Below are 20254 nucleotides of genomic sequence, written 5' to 3' on the forward strand. Positions count from 1 at the left end.
CCTCTTCCCTAGGTCAGTGGTTGTCCTTCAGTCCACCACTCGCCCAAGACCTTCTGTTCTGTAGCCTTCTTCCCAGGGCCCCAGGAGCATAAAGAAGAGTCCCAAAAGAGCAGGATCACACCTATTGTTCTTGCACAATAAAACATGTTTACACTAGCTCAGTCAGTCAGTCAAGCCTTAGCAACTGCGGGAAGTTATTGAAAAACTGCAAAGTTGCAAAGACAACACTGGTTCAGTTCCACCAATATTTTGAATCTTTGGGACCTCTAGTGTAGATAGGTTACCATTACTTTAAGCCTAAAATTTAACACTGCTTGGAGCAGATCTACCTGACACGGTGTTAAAAAGGCTGACAGCAACCAGCGGCTTGTCAACACAAGGTTCTCAGTGTTATCAGCAGTGGAGCTGAACCAGTGTTAGCAATGGTAGGAAATTTTGTGCACTGTTTCCCTAGAGTATGCAAGGCTTTGTGGAATTGTCTCCATTTGCTGAGAGAACAGAAAATAATTTGGGAAAGCCTATAATTCTCCAAGCCACTTTAACAGAAACTTAGATGGATCACTTATTTAAACTTGCTGGAAAGAGGCATATACAGAAAAAAGATGAAAAAAATTCTTCTCTTTGCTTATTCAGCACAGAGGTTCCCTACACACTGTTCCACAAATATATCCCAGCTCTACCCTTATGGGTAACCCTCCTCTGGGCTCTGCCATTTGCTCACAGGTTGCAATTGCAGCTGCTGCATCTATAGATGGGACCATTCAATAATGTCAATGTGACACATCAGCTACCAAAAGATATTGCAGAACTATTGCCAGAAAACTATGCAAATAGTTCTCCACACCCATATGACTTTAAATTCTTCATAAGCTAAAAAACCAAACCACACCCAGTAACAGAGAGAACATGTGTGTGTCAGCAAACAATATGAAGGAAAACAATGCAACAGAACCTCTCCACAAGCAAAAAAGGGAAATTCAGCATGTGGAGAGCCTGTTCTCCTCCGCGTTCTCACCCACCCAATTAAACCTCCCCCCCCAAACATTAGTCAAGTCAGTCTGCCTAACAGCAAATGTCCAACTGAACAATCAATGCCCAAAATTTAGGGTTTGCAAGGTTTCTACCATTCATAAGGATTTTACTTTTTTTATATTTAAGCCATTTCCCCCATTAAGTGTTTGTAACCCAAGACACGGCAGCATTATGCTAGTGCAGAAGAAGTAGAAGCTGACTAGGAGATCTTCCTTGCCCAAAGGTGAGTAGAAAAGCAATTAAAATTAGTAGAAAAGAAAAACTGATCATTAAAAAAAATCCATTTTAACAAGCTAGCATGTTAGTTACAAAGGATTTATATCCTAGGGGACAATTGCTCACTAGACTGTAGAAACCTACGTGGTAACCAAAACGCACAACAGATTTCCCAACTTGCCTGACACACTAGTTCTGACAGTTTTTAGGCCTGGAGACTCACCACACTATAGAAAAGGACAGGCAACACATTTTCAAAGGATATGGAAGATTTTTAGCAATGCAACTCCTTACTGTAATAGGAAACTGACCAAACACCTTGGCCTCCCAACACCTTGGCAAAGGCTTTGAAAGCTGAGGAAAATGTAGCTACCACCACCACACACAGTAGAGCACAGCTGACTTAATCTGGAATATCCTTTCTTTCTTAGGCCTTGGCTACACTCGGGACTTCACAGCGCTGCCACGGCAGCACTGTGAAGCGCAAGTGTAGTCACGCCGCCAGCGCTGCAAGAGAGCGCTCGCAGCGCTGTATGTACTCCACCTCTCCGAGGGGAGTAGCTTGCAGCGCTGCGAGCGAGTGTGCAGCGCTGCAGGCTCTGATTACACAGGCGCTTTACAGCGCTGTACTCACTGCACTGGGGGGGGGGGGGAAAGAGGCGCGTTTTCACACCCCTGAGCGCAGCAAGTTGCAGCGCTGTACAGCGCCAGTGTAGCCAAGGCCTGAGTAGCATGGTACATAGTGGTGCAGAGAAAGCTCTAGTCTGATAAGTCTGCTGAGGTTTTCTTGGTGTCCCCCAACTTAGATTTTCTAAGAATTTTAACCATCACAAACATTTTTAAAAACAATGGTTCCTTGTTGTTTAGAGTGGGGTAGCACCTAAAGCTTATGAGGTGCTTTCTGGAAGTGAGGGGCCAATTTCATTTTACAAAGGAGCCACTGTGCATACTGCAGCTTACAAATGGAGTTTAGAGAACAAACTCCCAAGCATTAATTGGAATTCTCCTAACACATTAGCAGCATAGTTATCTATGACCCAAATGGCCCTGAGCAAGAGACAAGTTTTTCATCTTTACAGCCTGATTCTTCTCTTGTACTAAAGCCTTCACAAATGCCAAATTACTTGCTCACAATTTACAGCCTCCCTATAACCTTTTAGCTAAGGACCCAGATCACCACATTTCACAGCAAGTGGAAGCAGCCCAAGAATGTTTGGCATCACATATGCACGCAGTAGTACATTTCCATCCACACCCATATCAAACTGAACCTGCAGCTTATATGAGGCTGGGTGCAGCTGTTTTAGTGCAAACCTTTAACAGGGGGAAGGTAGTGTTAGAAGGCTAACATATTTTCATCCCCATATTTGATTGAGTAGATTTAATAGGGAACAAGACTGAAGGATGAGCTCCCTGCCTCATGGCAGTGCTATTTTATATCTACTGTTAGTCTGAGTTCTTTCTAGGACCACCCCCATTTTCTTTTTGCAATTATGAATTCAGTGTCTTCTGCCTGACTTGCTGACCATTTGGCCTCCAAGGAGGATTAACAATAAACCACAGAGAGGGGCCATTCCAGAAATATTAAAGCATCGGCAGCACTGTGCATGTGTAGGGTTGGTAGAATTCAATTTTATTATTTATAATTTTGACAGATAATATAGATGTTTGTTTTTAAGCATTTTATTTTTACCAATTAATTTTTATAAATTGCACAATTACAGGGTTCAAGAATTTTTTTTATTTGTATCTATTTTCACAGTTTTGGAAACTTACGGAGGTCAGGTAATTATTTAACAGTAGATGCTGCGATTCAAAAAGTTAAAGCTTCAAAACCATCAGAACACAAAGTGTCACATTCACATGTCAAAATATACAAAGTAAATATCCTTAAATCAAGGTCTAGTAGGTTCTCAGGCAGCATTTTTCTTACTCTACCTAGCTGTAAATTTTGACTATTATCGGTGGAAAGATTTTTTCATCGTTTGGCATGGTGAAATAGATGTTTACTGACATTTAGCAACAAAAATCTAAATCCCCCTAACCTGTGCATACACTGCTTTTGGCGATTTGCATATTCCCACAGAGCAGTCTGTCCTTTTTTCCTGACTTCAAAGAAATGCAACAAAGGACTTCCAGCCTTCCCCATATTCTTATTCCAACTGCCGAGTTGCTCCCCCACCCCCAAACCTTTTAGCTCCAACAGAAAACAGCTGTCTCCAAAACAAAGCCAATAGAATTCCACAGTTATTCTGCAGGGGATTGTGGAAGCTTTTTGCCCAAGACTGTAAAGTGCTGGGGAACAAAAGCAGAGTCTACCAGTAAGTACAGATCTATCCTAATATTATCCAGCAATGTTGCTGACTTCATTTTTCTTGATCTGATCCACAACATTAAAGTGTAATAGGTTAGTAGGACTGGAAATGGGGTGATGGGAAGGAAAAGTACCAGGACTCATTTACTTTGGGGTGAGGGGAAAGGTGTTGGAGAGCTCTGGAGGTGGAGAATATTATGAAGTGACTCCAGAAGGAAGAACGTTCACTGCACAGGTTTTGAGAACTGAGCCACTCCCTGCTCCAGAACAACTATGAAGCATCTCTGAAGAAAGCTGCTCTCTGGTTGTCCCAGAGAGGGACAAACTCTGGGGAAATAAGACTGAAGCAAAATAGCCCTTTGGGGGCTATGAATAAGGCTATGTTTTAGTCACAGGTATTTTTAGTAAAACACATGGATAGGTCACAGGCAATAAACAAAATTTCACGGGCCGTGACCTGTCCATGACTTTTATTAAAAATACCAGTGAATAAAACCTGGGGGTGGGGAGGGGGAGAGGTGCTAGGGGGAAGGGGCCATGTGGCAGTGTGTGGCCCAGGACCCTCGCTAGTGGTGGGCTTGGGGGGGCCGGCAGGCTCCCTACCTGGTTCCGTGCCTCCCCCCACCAGCAGAGTTTGGGTGTATGAGGGCGCAGAGGGTTGGGGCATGGGACGGGGTGAGGTGGGCTCTGGGCAGCGCTTACCTGTGGGGCTCCCCGAAAGTGGCAACATCCCCCTTGCTCAGCTGCTAGGCGGAGGCATGGCCAGGAAGCTCTGCATGCTGCCTCTCTGGTTCCTGGGGGGCGCGTGCTGCGGGGGCCCGAGACTGCCCCAGCAGCAGCTGGTGCGCCTGGCACAGGGGCTGCCTAAGCTGCCCCTGAGCCAGGCACACCGGCCACAGCAGAAATCACAGAGGTCACGGAAGCCGTGACCTTCATGACAAACTAGCAGCCTTAGCTATGAACACTGAATAAAATGTATACAGCCCGTCTTCATATGGCTAGCAGTCTAGAAAGCAATAGCTGAGGGGTGTCAGATCTGAGAAGACCTGTACATATTCTTGATATATTCTGTTGATCTTTAGTTTTCCCTCTGCACCCATCACTATTTATCCAAGTGCTGTCTACCCATCTGCTTTTAGTAGTAATGCCAGCGGTACACAAAGTCAGTGGTTTTTGGCTCTACAAGCCCCTACTCTAGACCAGGGTAACAGAAACTCTGATTATAAAGTAAGCCTAAACCCAGTGGCAAACAGTGCCATGACAACAATACAGCTCTTGTTCTAACACACAGGCCATAAAATGAATGCTGAAGCTAATGAAATAGCTAAGATCCGAACTGCTGGCGTCCACTCAGATTGGGAACTAGCCTGAAATTCTGAAGGCAAAACCTGTCACAATAAAGAAAACTTAGCAAAAGTCCCAGTCCTACAAAGAGCCAAGCTGTTGTTTCCATGGAGACCTTCATCAACATAATCTCAGACCTGTGACCAACTGTTAGGACTAATGCTCACCATGTGATAATCTGCCTCTTGCCCTTCTTCCTCTCCACAACCATGCATCCAAAATGCTGTTAAAGCACTGAGAAACAGACTCAAGGCTTGAAAATATAGCTCAGTTAAGTTCCCCTCCAATCACTCTCCTTCACCAAGAGAAAAAAAAAAAAAAAGAAACTGTACCTTGCAGACTAGGAACGCGGCACTGTTTCCATAGAGTCTGCTTTAGAGATGAACCAGCTGGGATTTTCAGAAGAGTTTAAGGGAGTCACGTGCTGGACTCCCTTAGTGTTGCATTTTCAAAAGCACTGAGTGATAGCCTAACCCTGCTTCCACTAAAGTTGTGATAAAGCTCTCATTGACTTCAATGCGAACAGACAGACCAACACTGAATACTTTTGAAAATTCCACCCTTTGAAAGTTCCAGCCATGCCAGACATTTTGAAGACTGCCTGAGGTTGGAGGAATAAAAGAAAATTGTTGGCCCTCAGCAGGACTAACTGCTTGAAGGCTAGTGATACGTTCACGCCAATTGTTGCTCAATAGCCAGACTGGTTTTAGGATGAAAATTCAAAGTCACAGCAATTTATACTGCCAGCTGGGAGGTCAGCCATCTGTTGCAGTGATTTCCAGAGTTACTGTCAAGTCTCACAGCATTCACCTGGGGAACCCCAAAGGGATCAGTCTGCTTGAGAGATGTGTACAGAAGGGGAAAATTTAGGTTTGGCTGTCCTTGTCATCCCAGTTTGATTAAGGATTTAACACATCTTGTTTCTTATCAATCTAGAGTACTTATATACTAACAATCCCTGTACTATCCGAGAACCTGAATCTTTAATGTATTTATCCTCCCTACCGCACAAGGGTTTTGTTAAATATTATCCCCATTTTACAGATGGGAAACTGAACCATAGACACACTAAGGCCATGTCTACACTAGCAAGCTTACAGTGGCACAGCTGTACTGTAAAATCGCTTGTGTAGCTGCACTATGCCCATGGGAGAGAGCTCTCCCATCAGCACAAGAAAATTACCTCAACAAACGGCGGTTGCTATGGCGGTGAGAGAAGCTCTCCCACCAACATAGCACTGTGCACACTCCCACTTATGCCAGCAAAACTTATGTCGCTCAGGGATGTGTGTTTTTTCACACCTCTGAGTGACAAGTTTTGCTGAAATAAGTGATAGTGTAGACCTGGCCTAAGTGACTTGCTGCAGGTCACACAGGAAGTCTAGGGGAGTAGGGAATTGGAGCTGGATCTCCTGGAGTCCTAGGCTAGTGCCCTAACCATTGGACCATCCTTCCTGTGAGACACTATCGGGAGTTTTATTTACATCAAGTTTCTTAATTAACAGAAACTTTCAGAGAGAAAAGAACTACCACCAACAAACCTCAGGATCTAGCTGTCATAGCTAGAGTTAGGAGATAATTAAAAAGAAAAATGTGAGATATCAACCACTGACTGTAACTGAACAAAGATACACCATAACCAATGGTTGACACTTCAGAATGGTGTCCCTCCTCAGAAGAGAAAAGTTATTCTTAAATCTCAGCCAGGATTAAGGTAGAAAGACCAGTGGGACAGGAATGATTCAACCTGGATCACTTGTGTCAACTGACTAGCAGATGTGGTTTAAACTGTATTGCAAAAGCAGACAGAGAAGAGATCAATATTTCCCCAAAAAGAGGAACCCATATGAATTATTCCTAATCTATTAGGGGTCAAATGCAAGACTGGAGTGTATGCAATGGGACTTTGTTTTTCTAAGAGGAGAAATTAAGGGGGTGGGGGGGAATCTCCTACCCAGTCACTGACAATCTCCAGCTGGAAAACCCTTTGCAATATTAGTAGTAGAGGGCATTTACCACCAAAAAACGTTCACTCTGGAGAAATGAATAAACCAGGAGGAGGAAAAAATCCTGCAAAGACAATCCTTTGTCTAATTTCTATTGCCTTAGAATCACAGGAACCTGCTAAAATACTGAAGTTGTCTTTTCTTCCACTCCCAGCTACAACTGTATGTTAATTCTTAGCCAGCCAAATGGGCTGGTACATTCCAGGAAACACAAACTGGGTTCCAGATGGCTGTTGCCTAGCAGCACCCCACATACTTGGTTGCTTAGGGAACGGGTTCCTTGCATTCTCATTACACAGCTGTCTGCTGGAACTGTTACTCCCGTCTGGGAAGATTACTCACTCAGCTACAAGCTGAGGCAGGAATTTCAGTCAGAACGTGTCATTGAATAGAGATGTGGTCAGCCAGCAGCTAAACTGAAGCAGAGTGTTTGAGGGCAGGGTGGATGGCAGTGAAAGTGAGAAAAGATTACTCTTTCTATGTGAAAAATCAAACAATATCCATAATGTCAAGTTCTTCTTTTTTAAAAAGGACCACCACTAGTAAGGAAATTTGGGACATTAGCGACATAATTAAAGACAGACCGACCTTCACTCGAAAAGTGCCCCTTAAAGGCAGCGTAATTTATTAGTGCCTGTCCCCAGAATGGAGCATTTTTTATAGGACTATGTTTATATACTTAGAGCTAAGTTACGGCTCCCACGTGACAGACTGAGAATTAATCCAATTTTTATACAGTGAGCTAGGGGCAATCTGTTTTCTCCATTGATCGAGAGACTTTATATGATTTCATTACTTCTTGAAATTAGTTAATATTTTTAAAGCTTGTGACACACTAATGCTATGCCCACTCACACACTGAATTACTACAGTCCAATCAAGAAAGACTACAGTATTTTTTAATTTTGCCATTCTGCTGACAGCTAGCTTAGCCGTAGGTAGCCCAGATGCATTATTGCTATTTTGTTAAATCAACAAAGTATTTTGCAGTAACTACACTTAGTAATTAGATAAGCATCAATTTACAAATCATCGACTCCTGGGAATGTTAAGATCAGGAAGCCCTGAAAGGTAAAGGTAAAGGCAAAACACTCCCAGGGTTACATAATCATGAGCTTTCATCAGCTTGCATCATTATAGTCTGTACATTTCCATCAGTCTGCCGGGACAACATCTTACATCAATACATCTAGAGGAATTTTTGGTGTGCTACTTCCCTCTGGAACCTGGAACCAGCTAGAGCAAATGGCCCAGGATAGAGGACTCTGGAGATCTGTGGTTGGCGGCCCATACCCCGATTGGGGTGACAGGCATGACTGACTTCCCTCTAAAGTGCCAGCATTGTCTATTGCCCTCCTCTTACCATATCACTCAAAAGCAGCTCCATCTCTCCACCATGGCCACCCTTCCTTCAACTGGGAAGTTTACATGCCCTTTAAGGCTACTCTCTCAGAAGTGCTCCCTGTAGAGCTAAATAGCTCCCAAGATATTTACAACTCTTGCTTGGCCAAGCAGTGGCTGGGCCAAATTTGGCTTCAGAGGTTTTCCCTACCACATCACAGAGCTGATGGGATGCTGCACTGCAATGTGTCCCTACCTCAAAAATATGACTCATTCTGCATACAAAACCCACTCAATCCAATACTATTAATCTTTAATATAGCATCTTTCATATGTAGGGGTTATTACTGGGAGTATGTTAGAGAACTGGATATAATTCATCTTGGCACAAAAGAAACAAACACAAATTTAAGAAGCACTAAAGACATGGGTCTTTGTGCTGAACATTTAGTGAGATGAGAGCTAAGGAAAGTATTAAGCTACACAAGGTAGTGCACATGACTGAAATCCACAGCAGTCTACTGAAGACCACACCTGTGAAAACAAAATGAATATTTCCTGTTCTCTTTACAGAGGATTTCTTTTGGGGTGCAGGGAGCAGAAGAACCAGAGTTCTCATTTCTGCAGCAAGACAGCTAAAACCTAAGCACTGGAAAGGTAGGGCTACTAGAACAATCAAAGATTTTCAGAGAAGCTCATAACCCCATACCTCTTTCATTCTATCCCTACAATGACCACTTAACAACTGTGCTGTAACTATCTTTGTCTCTCTGCCCTTCCCTACTCTTCAGCACACATGCAGTACTGCTCAGCCCTTGGCTGTCGATGCTACTTAGATACATGGCTGTGCATCTCACAGCAAGAAATCACACTTGTTTGAAGTGCCTAGAAGTGTGGCAGCATGTGTGAAAGGGATCAGATGCTTCCAGCAGCAAATTAAGAACAAAATAGTCTAGAGGAGAAGTTGTGCACAATTTGTGGTCTTTGTCCATGTGGATCAGGAAGAAGAGATATTGTTATTAAACAGCCTAGATATTAATATTTATTATAAGAATTCTAGTACCACTCCCCCCTACACACAGATGCTGCTTTTCTCTGGAAAAAACATTAAGTCCCCACTCTATCCCCTAAGAGTAATTGTAAAAAATCCTTCCCGCTCTACTGTTACCACACTGCATTGCTCAGAGGAGGACCTCAGACACCACAATGATGGAGGCAGAAGTGTCCAGAAAGATTACACCTGAAATGGTCATCTTAAAGGAGGAATACATAATGAAAAAAAGCCAATCAGTAAACTGCTTACTCCCGTGCAGAAAAAATGAACTAAATTTACTTTTGCAGATTTTTTAAAAACAGACACTTTCTAGCAAAAGCTTTCATAAAGACATCTTCCATCAATCTAAACCCAGAGGAAAGTTAGTGATACCGTTCAGTCAGGTCAGGCGACTCTGAGGTTAGAGTGTCGGAACCCAGAGCTGGTCTTCCAACCGGTGCAACCTTGAAAACTTTACTACAAACGAAGAACCAAATTTTAGAGGAAAGTATTGACAGACTGCCAGGAGGTATTGCTATTTGGAACTAAGACCCAGATTTTTAAATGTATTTCAGTATCTAACCCCCATTGATGTCACCTTAGAAAACTGGCCCTAAGTTTTCTGTTCTGAATTTCTACTCACTTGATAGGACAACCATGTTCTTGAAGAGATTCACTCCTTCATTAGTCTGGCCTAAGTTTTGTTTCAGAGTCACTTCTGAACAGAAAATGACAAGAAGCTACAAAAGATGATAACATTCAAAGCTAGAGTGAGGGCTAAGATCATTTTGCAGTTCAGGAATCCAAGGTTTTAATTATAGAATCCTCTTGTTATTCAGTTAGATTACTGATGAGAACATTTTTTTTATAGTTTAGTTCAGCAGCTCTTACCAGAATGACTGAGTTTGCCTTGGGTTTATGCTCCTTTACTTTAGATGCATGAAACCTCAAAAGGACTATGGAATATTTGACACTTCCTTTACATTTTGCATCTAGAATGTAATCTGTATGCATTTTAATACCAGACTGCTTATTAGTTTCTATGGGCTTGTTTGTGTGTGAAAGTTACAAGTGCAAACAGTAATAGGATGTAGTAATAATAGTATCAGCAATTTAAAGCTGGCCTCCACTCTGACTTATCCCTTATGAGAGCCAAGCTTCACGCTGCCATGTCCCATTATTACTTTGAGAAGTGCTCACTGCCCCAGCAGAGATACAGGCGTTGAGCTTCTGTCTATCTGACAGAGCAGAGGTGACAGAAGGAAGAAACTGAGGATGGGAATAAACAGTAGAAGCCACCATTTCAGATTCTGCAGGGAAACTGCAGAAAGATTAAGCATTTATAAAAGAAATCAAGCATTTGAGGCTATGAAGTTACAGTTCCCTTCCTCTCCTCGCACTTAATCTTATTAATGAACCCTGCAAGATATGGTGCACAGCCTAACAAGAGCTGCAGCAAGTACCCACCTCTTCTCAATGAAGTGAGGAACTTGAAGCCTAGATGGAAACATTTCTGTAACAGTTAAGCCACTGTGGGTACGTCTACACTTACCTCCGTGTCCGGCGGCAGGCAATCGTTGTTCTGGGATCGATTTATCGCGTCTAAACCAGACGCCATAAATCGATCCCGGAAGTGCTCGCTGTCGACGCCGGTACTCCAGCTCGGCGAGAGGAGTACGTGGCATCGACGGGGGAGCCTCCCTGCCGCGTCTGGACCCGCGATAAGTTCGGACTAAGGTACTTCGAATTCAGCTACGTTATTAACGTAGCTGAATTTGCGTACCTTAGTCCGAAGTGGGGGGTTAGTGGGGACCAGGCCTAAGTCTAAGAAATCCATGCTCAGCTAGAGTCATGGCATTTAAGACACTGAGACAGATTCAGCTCTGGTGTAACTATGACAATCTGGACCATTGGCCAAAATTCAGCCCTGGGTGCCTAACAGACTACAGAGTATATGTTTAGGTGCCTAAATACGCAGCCTGGTTTTTGGAAGTGGGAGATGCTCTGTGTTCAACCTAACTTTACACAAAGTTCATTTTCTTCCTTCCCTTCTTCCCCATCACCACATTTCCCTAGGATGGACTCTGTTCGCTTGACCTTTGACATGAGATTTTTCCCATCAATCCCTCTACCTCAGATGCAAGGAAGTTTTTCTGTAAACCTCATCCTGAAATAAAGGAGTCTACCAGCGCTCCCTTCCATAACCAACTTTTAACCCCATTAACAACTGAAGTGCCAGGTATTCTCACTATGAAAAACCTATTCAAGTGTTTTACTTCAGGTGGTCTTTGTAATAGAAGTGTAAAAACAGAAACCCAACTGATAATAGTCTTAGGCGGTGTCCACACCAGCCGGTTTTTTGTTTATTTTTTTAAACTCCTGTTGTTGCGCTATTGCGAGTGTGGCACCAGGTCCAAATGACATGGTGGTTAAAAAAATAATCCCACCACATGTATCATTTGTCCACTAGTGCTCCCACCATTAAAGCTGCATCACTGGTAATAAGCCAAGAAAATCTGAAAAAATGAAGACAATCCGGTGCCTACCCTACCAGTTTTGAACTTTCCCTTCCATTTGTCCCTCTATTAAGCAGGTTTGCAGACTTTTAAGAAATGGTGCTCAACTGCAAAAATTGGACAAGTGCAGACCTGCCCTGATATTTGTAACGCTAGCTGATATATTGTCCTTCCAGGACAACATTTGTCATCCTAGGAAGAAGTGTTCTCAGCTTCGTTTTGGGTCATTCCCTTTTGCCCTTCACTGACCCGTAGTTACTGAATGGAGGTTAAACATTCCACTGGAATCTATTTTTTAACGCGTTTGCCTGCCTTTCATTAGGAAGTCTTCTTGCAGCATAGCTAAAAGACAGTCTGAGGTAAAAATTTCAAACGTGCTTGCTTTTGAAAAATGTTATCCTTGTTCTACAACATTCACCTACAATTGTTCACTTCGGAATGTAAAATAGTACCTTGTTGCACCACATCTCTGCTCTGCGTTTTAGAACTATTTGCTTACAATCAAACAAGTGTATGCTATTATTAGCACTGCAGGATCAGACATCTCTAGCTGCAGAATCTTTATTACAAATGACAGTGTAAGACAGATAGAAAAAGGGTTAATTTTCACATCACAGGCTGAGCTTGCAACACTAGAAGCCAGAGTACTTGTTCAGCTTGTGTGTCAACACGTTATTCTAAGTAGAGTCATAGCCTCATAGCAGCTCTCAGTGAATGAATGGCTGGAACCTCAATGAAGAGATACATAGAGCAAGTTGTAGTGATTTCTATTTGTTTACCTTTTGGCAAGACAGTCATTTCCTGTTCTGCAGAGTCACTTTGCACTACAAAGACAAGCCAATACCCCATGTGTTCCTTAATGCCTCACTAAGTTCTGAGGCTGCCTGCTGTATTGCAGGTGACGCTTCCTCTGATTAAAAAACATTTCTCTCTGGTGATTTTAGATTTCTACACCTTTCATCTCAAGACAAACCACGGACCAGTCTTTTTGAAGCCAAAAGACAATGATTTCCAGAAGACTTCACTAGGATATGCATTTCCAAGCTACTGTGCACACCACTGGCTCAGAGTGCAGAGAATGCACAGCTGCTAACTCAGTTGTCTTCACTATTATTCAAAAAGAACGGGAGTACTTGTGGCACCTTAGCGAGACTAACACATTTATTTGAGCATAAGCTTTCGTGGGCTACAGCCCACTTCATTACTGTGCATTATTGCTTATGGAATCCAATCCATCCCAGTTTCAGAGAACGTTCGCCCAATATTCCTGTGAATGCAAAGGAAAGGGAAGAGTGAGGGGGGATTTGATAGCTGCTTTCAACTACCTGAAGGGGAGTTCCAAAGAGGATGGATTTAGACTGTTCTCAGTGGTACCAGATGAGAGAACAAGGAGTAATGGTCTCAAGTTGCAGTGGGGGAGGTTTAGGTTGGATATTAGGAAAAACTTTTTCACTAGGAGAGGGTGAAGCACCGGAATGGGTTACCTAGGGAGGGGGTGGAATCTCCTTCCTTAGAGGTTTTTAAGGTCAGGCTTGACAAAGCCCTGGCTGGGATGATTTAGTTGGGGATTGGTCCTGCTTTGAGCAGGGGGTTGGACTAGATGACCTCCTGAGGTCCCATCCAACTCTCGTATTCTATTATATGAAAGGGAGAGGGGATGCTGCATAGTAAGCCAAACAGAACCACAGACTTAGATTCCTTGCCACAGAGGACCAGGCAATAACCCCCTCAGGAGGAAGGAGGTTTGGGGAGAATGGACAGACCTGGAAATCTTGGGTAAGGAAACCTCCGAGAGTCCCTGAGGCAAAGGCATCTGCATGAATGGCTGGCCTTTCTTGGCTACCCACCTGATGCCTGCTCAGTGAGACAGCACAGCTGCTGACCCAATCATTCCCATTCACAAAACCAAATGAGAAAGGAAGAAAAAGTAAAAAAACCACTTGGACTATTGAAAAGTTTGTTGAAAGCAACGTTTCCATAAAATGTTTCAATTTTGACAAGCGTGTGTTTTCTGATGGAAAACTGTCAAAACGTTTTTGATGGTTCCATTTAAGCAGTCTAATTTTAGTCCCTTAGCTGTTTGATCACAGTACACAACGTGGGCCAGGGATACAAGTGTTGCAGGTTAGCAATAGATAAACTCTAAGAGGGCAAGTATGCACAGCACCTGCCCCACTATGTAACACTCTCACCCAACCTGGAAGCCTCACAACCTAGATATACAAAATTGAAAGATAAACACACATTGGTGACTCCAGTCACTATGACCAGTAATGGAAACAGAACACATTTAGCTTAATGTCTTGGCCATAACAAGTTGAGACATTTCAGAAAGTGGTAAGAAAATGTTTTTACCAAAGAAATTATTTCCCCAATCTCTAAACAATCCATAGGTTGTAAAAGCCATTTGTAAACAGCATGGCAGTAAGAGTCAAGTTAACCGCTACCATTCCCATATCTTCTCAGCTCATCCATCATGACATGCAGCAAGTTAAATCACATTAGCATCTGTAACCTTAGATCACATCACAGGTACCTTGACAGGATAGCTCCTACACTGTGTGGGTAAGCATTACCACCAGGGAGTTGGAAATCCTTCTACAATGTAGAGAAGATAGCAAAAAGCCACCCTGCAAACTACTTAACAACTGTGGTGTCCTTTGTCCTTCAACAAGTATCAGAGATCTACTGCTTGTCTCTGAAAAGCTAAAGTCAATCATGTACTGTATCAAACTACTGTAGCTGGAATGCAGCCTAATAGATACTTTTCATCAAACAAATATTTAACAGGGGTTGAGTGGATCAGTATTATAATTCTTAAGGATTTTGGGCTTCCTGCCATGTTCTTCTTTAAATGTGATTTCAACACAAACTTAAAGGGCAGCGAACATGGTTTCTAAAGTAGGTGCAATATAACTATTTCAGACCTTCTTCCCCTCCACAGAAGGCCTTGAAACTACAGTTATAACTCAGGCAAATTTAAAAACTTTATATTTTATTTGAACTCCATTGATCCACTTTGTACTCTCTCTCCATCCATCAATTACCAGCAGTGGGGGAAATACACTGGACCCTCGCTAGAACGTGGGGTTTTGGATCCATGCACAGTCCTGCATGAACGTGGGGACCGCATTATAGCGGGGACCGCATTACCATGGATTCCAATGAAGGTTATTAAATTTGGGATCCATGCGTGGTCCCGCGCTATAAGCGAATTTGCGGTATATAGACGCGTGTTCTAGCGAGGGTCCACTGTAAACAGAAGCTTTGCTGCCCAGCCAGCCTCCTGCCTGATTCATTCACTGATGCCACAAGTTTGACATTACAATTGTTTCCATGACGACCGACTGACAGGACTGAATCAAACAGGAAAAGGCCAGTTAGAAAGAAAGCAAGCTTTCTTATGGCACCAAGACCTTGGTAATTGACAGCAATGAGAGAAGATATTACAGAGAGTACATGATAGCTTAATGGTTTCAGCAATAAATACATTATATTTAACTTTTGCCCAGGTCCTTTAAAAAAAATCAAACCTTGGCTAAACATGAAAACAAAACACCCTATAACGGAAGCTAGTCATTTTAATTACACCATTAGCTTCAGCCTGACTCCACGAAGAGCAGGTGTCCAGGACCAGGAAGTAGCCATTGTTTTCTCTTAGCTCAAGCCAGGATTCTCTTCTTTCCATCATAAAGAAAGCACAGGAGAAATTCTTAAAAAAAAAAAAAAAAAGCTTTCGGGTACACGACAAGGAGATGGTTGATGCCACACAAAAGTTCCATGTATATAACAGTTTTGAGGGGAAAATCTAAGGGTACGTCTATACTTACCCACTGGTTCGGCGGCAAGCAATCGATCCCGGAAGTGCTCGCCGTCGACGCCGGTAATCCTGCTCCGCGAGAGGAGTAGGCGGAGTCGACAGGGGAGCCTGCCTGCCCCGTGTGGACCCGCGGTAAGTACCTTTAAGTTCAAACTAAGATACTTCGACTTCAGCTACGTTATTCACGTAGCTGAAATTGCGTATCTTAGTTCGAACCGGGGGCTTAGTGTGGACCAGCCCTAAGATGGACACACTGGACAGATTCTCAGCTGGTGTAAATTGGCATGACTTCAACAGAGTTATGCCAATTTATATGAGTAGAGAATCTGGCCCATTGACTGCTTCTACACCAGGGGTAGGCAACCTATGGCACACGTGCCAAAGGCGGCACACAAGCTGATTTTCAGTGGCACTCACACTGCCCAGGTCCTGGCCACTGGTCCAGGGGGCTCTGCATTTTAATTTAATTTTAAATGAAGCTTCTTAAACATTTTAAAAACCTTCTTTACTTTACATACAACAATAATTTAGTTATTTATTATAGACTTATAGAAAGAGACCTTCTAAAAACGTTAAAATGTATTACTCGCACGCGAAACCTTAAAGTAGAGTGAATAAATGAAAACTCGGCACACCACTTCTGAAAGGTTGCTGACCCCTGTTATATACTGTTGCAAGCATCTTGTATACAATGCACCACATCCACACATAGCACTCTCTGCAAACATTAGTGGACTTGTGGATTAGAGTGTTTTCTACATTTTATATTACCTTTGTGTTCCGTCAATGCTATTCTGTGAGTAAAGATTTCAGAGGTGAAGAGACCAGGCCAAGGTGAAAGCAGTTAAGTACTGCCTCAGCTGCTCTCAGATCTGTCCTAAATTGGTGGGGGAAAGGTAGGTAAGCCAAGAGCAGCCAAAGCCTCATGCAGTCAGCTTTACAGGTAGAGCTAATGCCTGGAGCTGGCAAAACTGGTACCGAAGAGGGGGCAGGAATATTCTAGTTTGCACTGGGAGGAACAACTGCATTGGTGTAGTTGCTACTCCAGGAGACTGCCCTGTCAACAAACTAATGCAGATTCAGGTAGTAGTGGATGGTACAGCAACAGCCATTCTAAAAGTGGCTGAGCCTGTGCACTTCTGGTAGCAGCTGTGTGGGTTAAAAGGGTGCCAGGGGGTTTGCAGTGCCAGTTCGCCAGCATAGATTTGGCCCTGTAGAGGGACTGGGGCAGTTCTGCTACACAGGAGGTAGGGCAAGCTTTGGGAATCCCACGCAGAGGATATGAGACAGAAGAAATATATGGGAAGGACTCATGGCTGTGCCACTTCCCTAACCCACGTAGTGCACATGCCAATAATGAGGAAGTCTCTCCAGCCCCAAAGGGTGGAGAAATAGCTCTATTGCTTCAGAGTGGCCAGGGCAAGGCCCAGCAAGGCTAAAAACAAAACAAAACAAAACCCTACACTCCACAGAACAGACTGGCTGCTGAGGGTGCACACTGTGGTCAGGATTTAGGCTACTCTCTTTTCAGACTGTCTACACTACGGATTCAGCAAAGCAGCACTAGTTACATTCAAAAGGTTTTCTAATTTTTTGGATTGGAAAGAAATTTTACAAATCGCTTAAGTATTGCAGAAATAGTTGTGTAAACCCCAGGCTACGTCTTCACTGTGGAGTTAACTTGGATTATCTACATTTGAGTTACACCTCTTCAGTTAGCCCAGCTCAAGTAAGAGCAACCACAGTCTCTCAAGCTGCCGTGTTCAGGGGCACGTGCCAGGATTCTTCGTGCTGCAATAAGCTGAGCTGCTCTGAGGTCGTTCGCTGTGAAACACGGTGAACCTGACTGCCCTTTCTGGGCACGTATGAGGGGAGGGATTTTTCAAGCCACAATCAATACCTGACATTTCTCGCTCAAATACATGTATATATAGATTTTTAGCAGTACAAAGGGAGCCCATCACAACCATCGTCTGAACTATTCTTTACTCTCCTGAAGAGGAACATAAGTGGTAGTGTAGACATAGCCTATGCCGGCAAAGTGTATGTCGCTCAGGGTTGTGAATATTCCACCCCACGCAGCAACATAAATTAAGATGACATAAGTGGTAGTGTGCACAATGCTGCATCGGCAGGAGAGCTTCTCCCGCCAGCATAGCTTACTGCCACTCCTTAGGGGTGGATTAATTATGTCCATGGGAGAGCTCTCTCCGTCGGCATAGAGCAGCTACATGAGAAATACAGCTGCACCACTGTAAGCTCTCTAGTGTAGACATAGCCTAAGTCTACACACAAAACAAGTTTCAGAATACCAAAACAGTTAGGAAATATTACTGTGACACTGAACATAAGAGTGTCCATACTGGGTCAGACCAAAGGTCCATCTAGCTCAATATCGTGTCTTCCGACAGTGGCCAATACCAGGTGCCCCAGAGGGAATGAACAGGTGATCCATTCCCTGTCGCTCATTCCCAGCTTCTGGCAAACAGAGGCTAAGGACACCATCCCTGCCCATCCTGGCTAATAATCATTAATGGACCTATCCTCCATTAATTTTTCTAGTTCTTTTTTGAACCCTGTTATAGTCTTGGCCTTCATAACATGCTCTGGCAAGGAGTTCCATAGGTTGATTATGCATTGTATGAAAAAAAATACTGCCTCTTGTTTGTTTTAAACCTGCTGCCTATTAAATTTAATTTGGTGGCCCCTAGTTTTTATGTTATGAGAAGGAGTAAATAACACTTCCTTATTTACTTTCTCCACACCAGTCATGATTTTATAGACCTCTATCATATCCCCCCTTAGTCGTCTCTTTTCCAAACTGAAAAGTCCCAGTCTTATTAATCTCTCCTCATACGGCAGCTGTTCCATACCCCTAATAATTTTTGTTGCCCTTTTCTGAACCTTTTCCAAACCCAGTATATCTTTTTTGAGAAGGGGCGACCACATTTGCACATAGTATTCAAGATGTGGGCATACCATGGATTTACATAGAGGCAATATGATATTTTCTGTCTTATTATCTGTCCCTTTCTTAATGATCCCCAACATTCTGTTCGCTTTTTGGCTGCTGCTGCACATTGAGTGGATATTTTTAACAAACTCTCCACAATGACTCCAAGATCTCTTTCTTGAGTGGTAACAGATAATTTAGACCATTTTATATGTATAGTTGGGATTATGTTTTCCAATGTGCATTACTTTGCATTTATCAACACTGAAATTCATCTGCCATTTTGTTGTCCAGTCACCCAGTTTTGAGAGATCCTTTTGTAGCTCTTCGCAGTCTGACTGGAACTTAACTGCTTCCCATATTTTTCATGGTAATATTATGATATGATTGTGTCAATCATTATGTATTTTGTGCAAGATAAGGCATGTGAGATATCATTGGAAAGGTTATGATTTGCTGAATATGATTATCCTATTTGTATTCATGTGTCTTTTTTTATCTAAAGTTAGGAATATTGACTATACATCTGTACTACAAAAGTGTTTGCACCTGGGGAACGCCCACTAGACAAAATGCAAACAGTCTGTCTGGCTAGCTGGGAACAAGTCAATGACCATTAGGTAGAACAATAGATCTTTGAAGATGCTAATCTCCCATCTTCCAGAGAAGCTGTCCTGGGATGCTACAAACAGCCTTTGACTCATGGCTGTTTTGCCACTGCAGGGTCATGTGATCGTGTCACCTGGTACTAGACTCCATGACAGAATACCAGTATATTTTTTTTGGAAGGGGGGGGGGGGGAGAAAGGGGGAGAGAAGGAACCACACTGGAAAACAAAGGATTCTCACCATATGTAAAACCTATTTAGGGCAAGGGAGTGATATGATCAGTGGTTGTTCTTCACTGAATCCGCATCCAGGATGACTGCTGTGAACATCCAAGAACTGAGTCCAGGCTGGAAAATGTGTCTGGCCTGTGAAAGAAATACCTGGAGTTTTAAGCTGCAAGCAAGAGCAACTTGCCTTCAAGAACCTCTGCAACCTGCCTAAAACAACATTTAGGGTGAGAAACCGGTTTCTGTAGTATCTTAAAATTATATTGTGTTTTCGGTTTTATGTGCTGGGTAATCTGCTTTGATCTGTTTGCTAACCCTTATAATCACTTAACATCTATGTTTTGTAGTTAATAAAGTTGTTTTAATTCTCTCTAAAACTAGTTTGTGGAATTCATAACTGGGGGGCAAAAAGCTGTGCATATCTGCCTCCACATTGAGGGAGGGAGCGAATTTTATGAGCTGACGCTGTACAGTTCTCTGTGCAGCGCAAGATGATGAATTTTGGGTTTACACTCCAGAGGGCGCGTGCACTTGAGTGCTGGGCAGTTCCTTAGCTGAGCTTTCCCATGCAGAGCTGATCTCAGCATCTGTGTAAAATTGCAGCTGGGTGTGTCCCCACCTGTGTGTGTGCTAGAAGGGGGCTTGAGAGCCTGTCACAGCAGCACAGTGTAAAGGGAACCCAGGCTAGTGGGTCAGGCAAGCTCAGTGACACCCCAGAGGTGGGGCGGGGGGGGGGGGGAACTTGGCACAAGTACCTCATAGCACTGAGCTGGACACAATTTAACATTCAGGAATCAAAAAAGCTTATGTGCAAGTGAAAGGTACATAGGAAGGAAAATAGAGA

The 20254-nt window shown here is 43.2% G+C and overlaps 1 protein-coding gene across 25 annotated transcripts in view; it reads right to left on the reverse strand.

Moving 5' to 3' along the window:
- The window catches only part of DLGAP4 (DLG associated protein 4), a 332309-nt gene that overhangs the window by 27730 nt on the left and 284325 nt on the right, over positions 1–20254 (reverse strand). The window contains exon 2 of one of the 25 annotated variants that reach the window (XM_065565765.1): positions 19424–19548. The exons of the other annotated variants lie outside the window; for them this stretch is intronic. The gene's annotated coding sequence lies outside the window, so the exon portion shown is untranslated. The remainder of the gene's footprint in view (positions 1–19423; positions 19549–20254) is intronic. 25 annotated transcript variants of the gene reach the window in all.

Source organism: Chrysemys picta, chromosome 13 (assembly GCF_011386835.1).
Source record: "Chrysemys picta bellii isolate R12L10 chromosome 13, ASM1138683v2, whole genome shotgun sequence".
NCBI lineage: Eukaryota > Metazoa > Chordata > Testudines > Emydidae > Chrysemys > Chrysemys picta.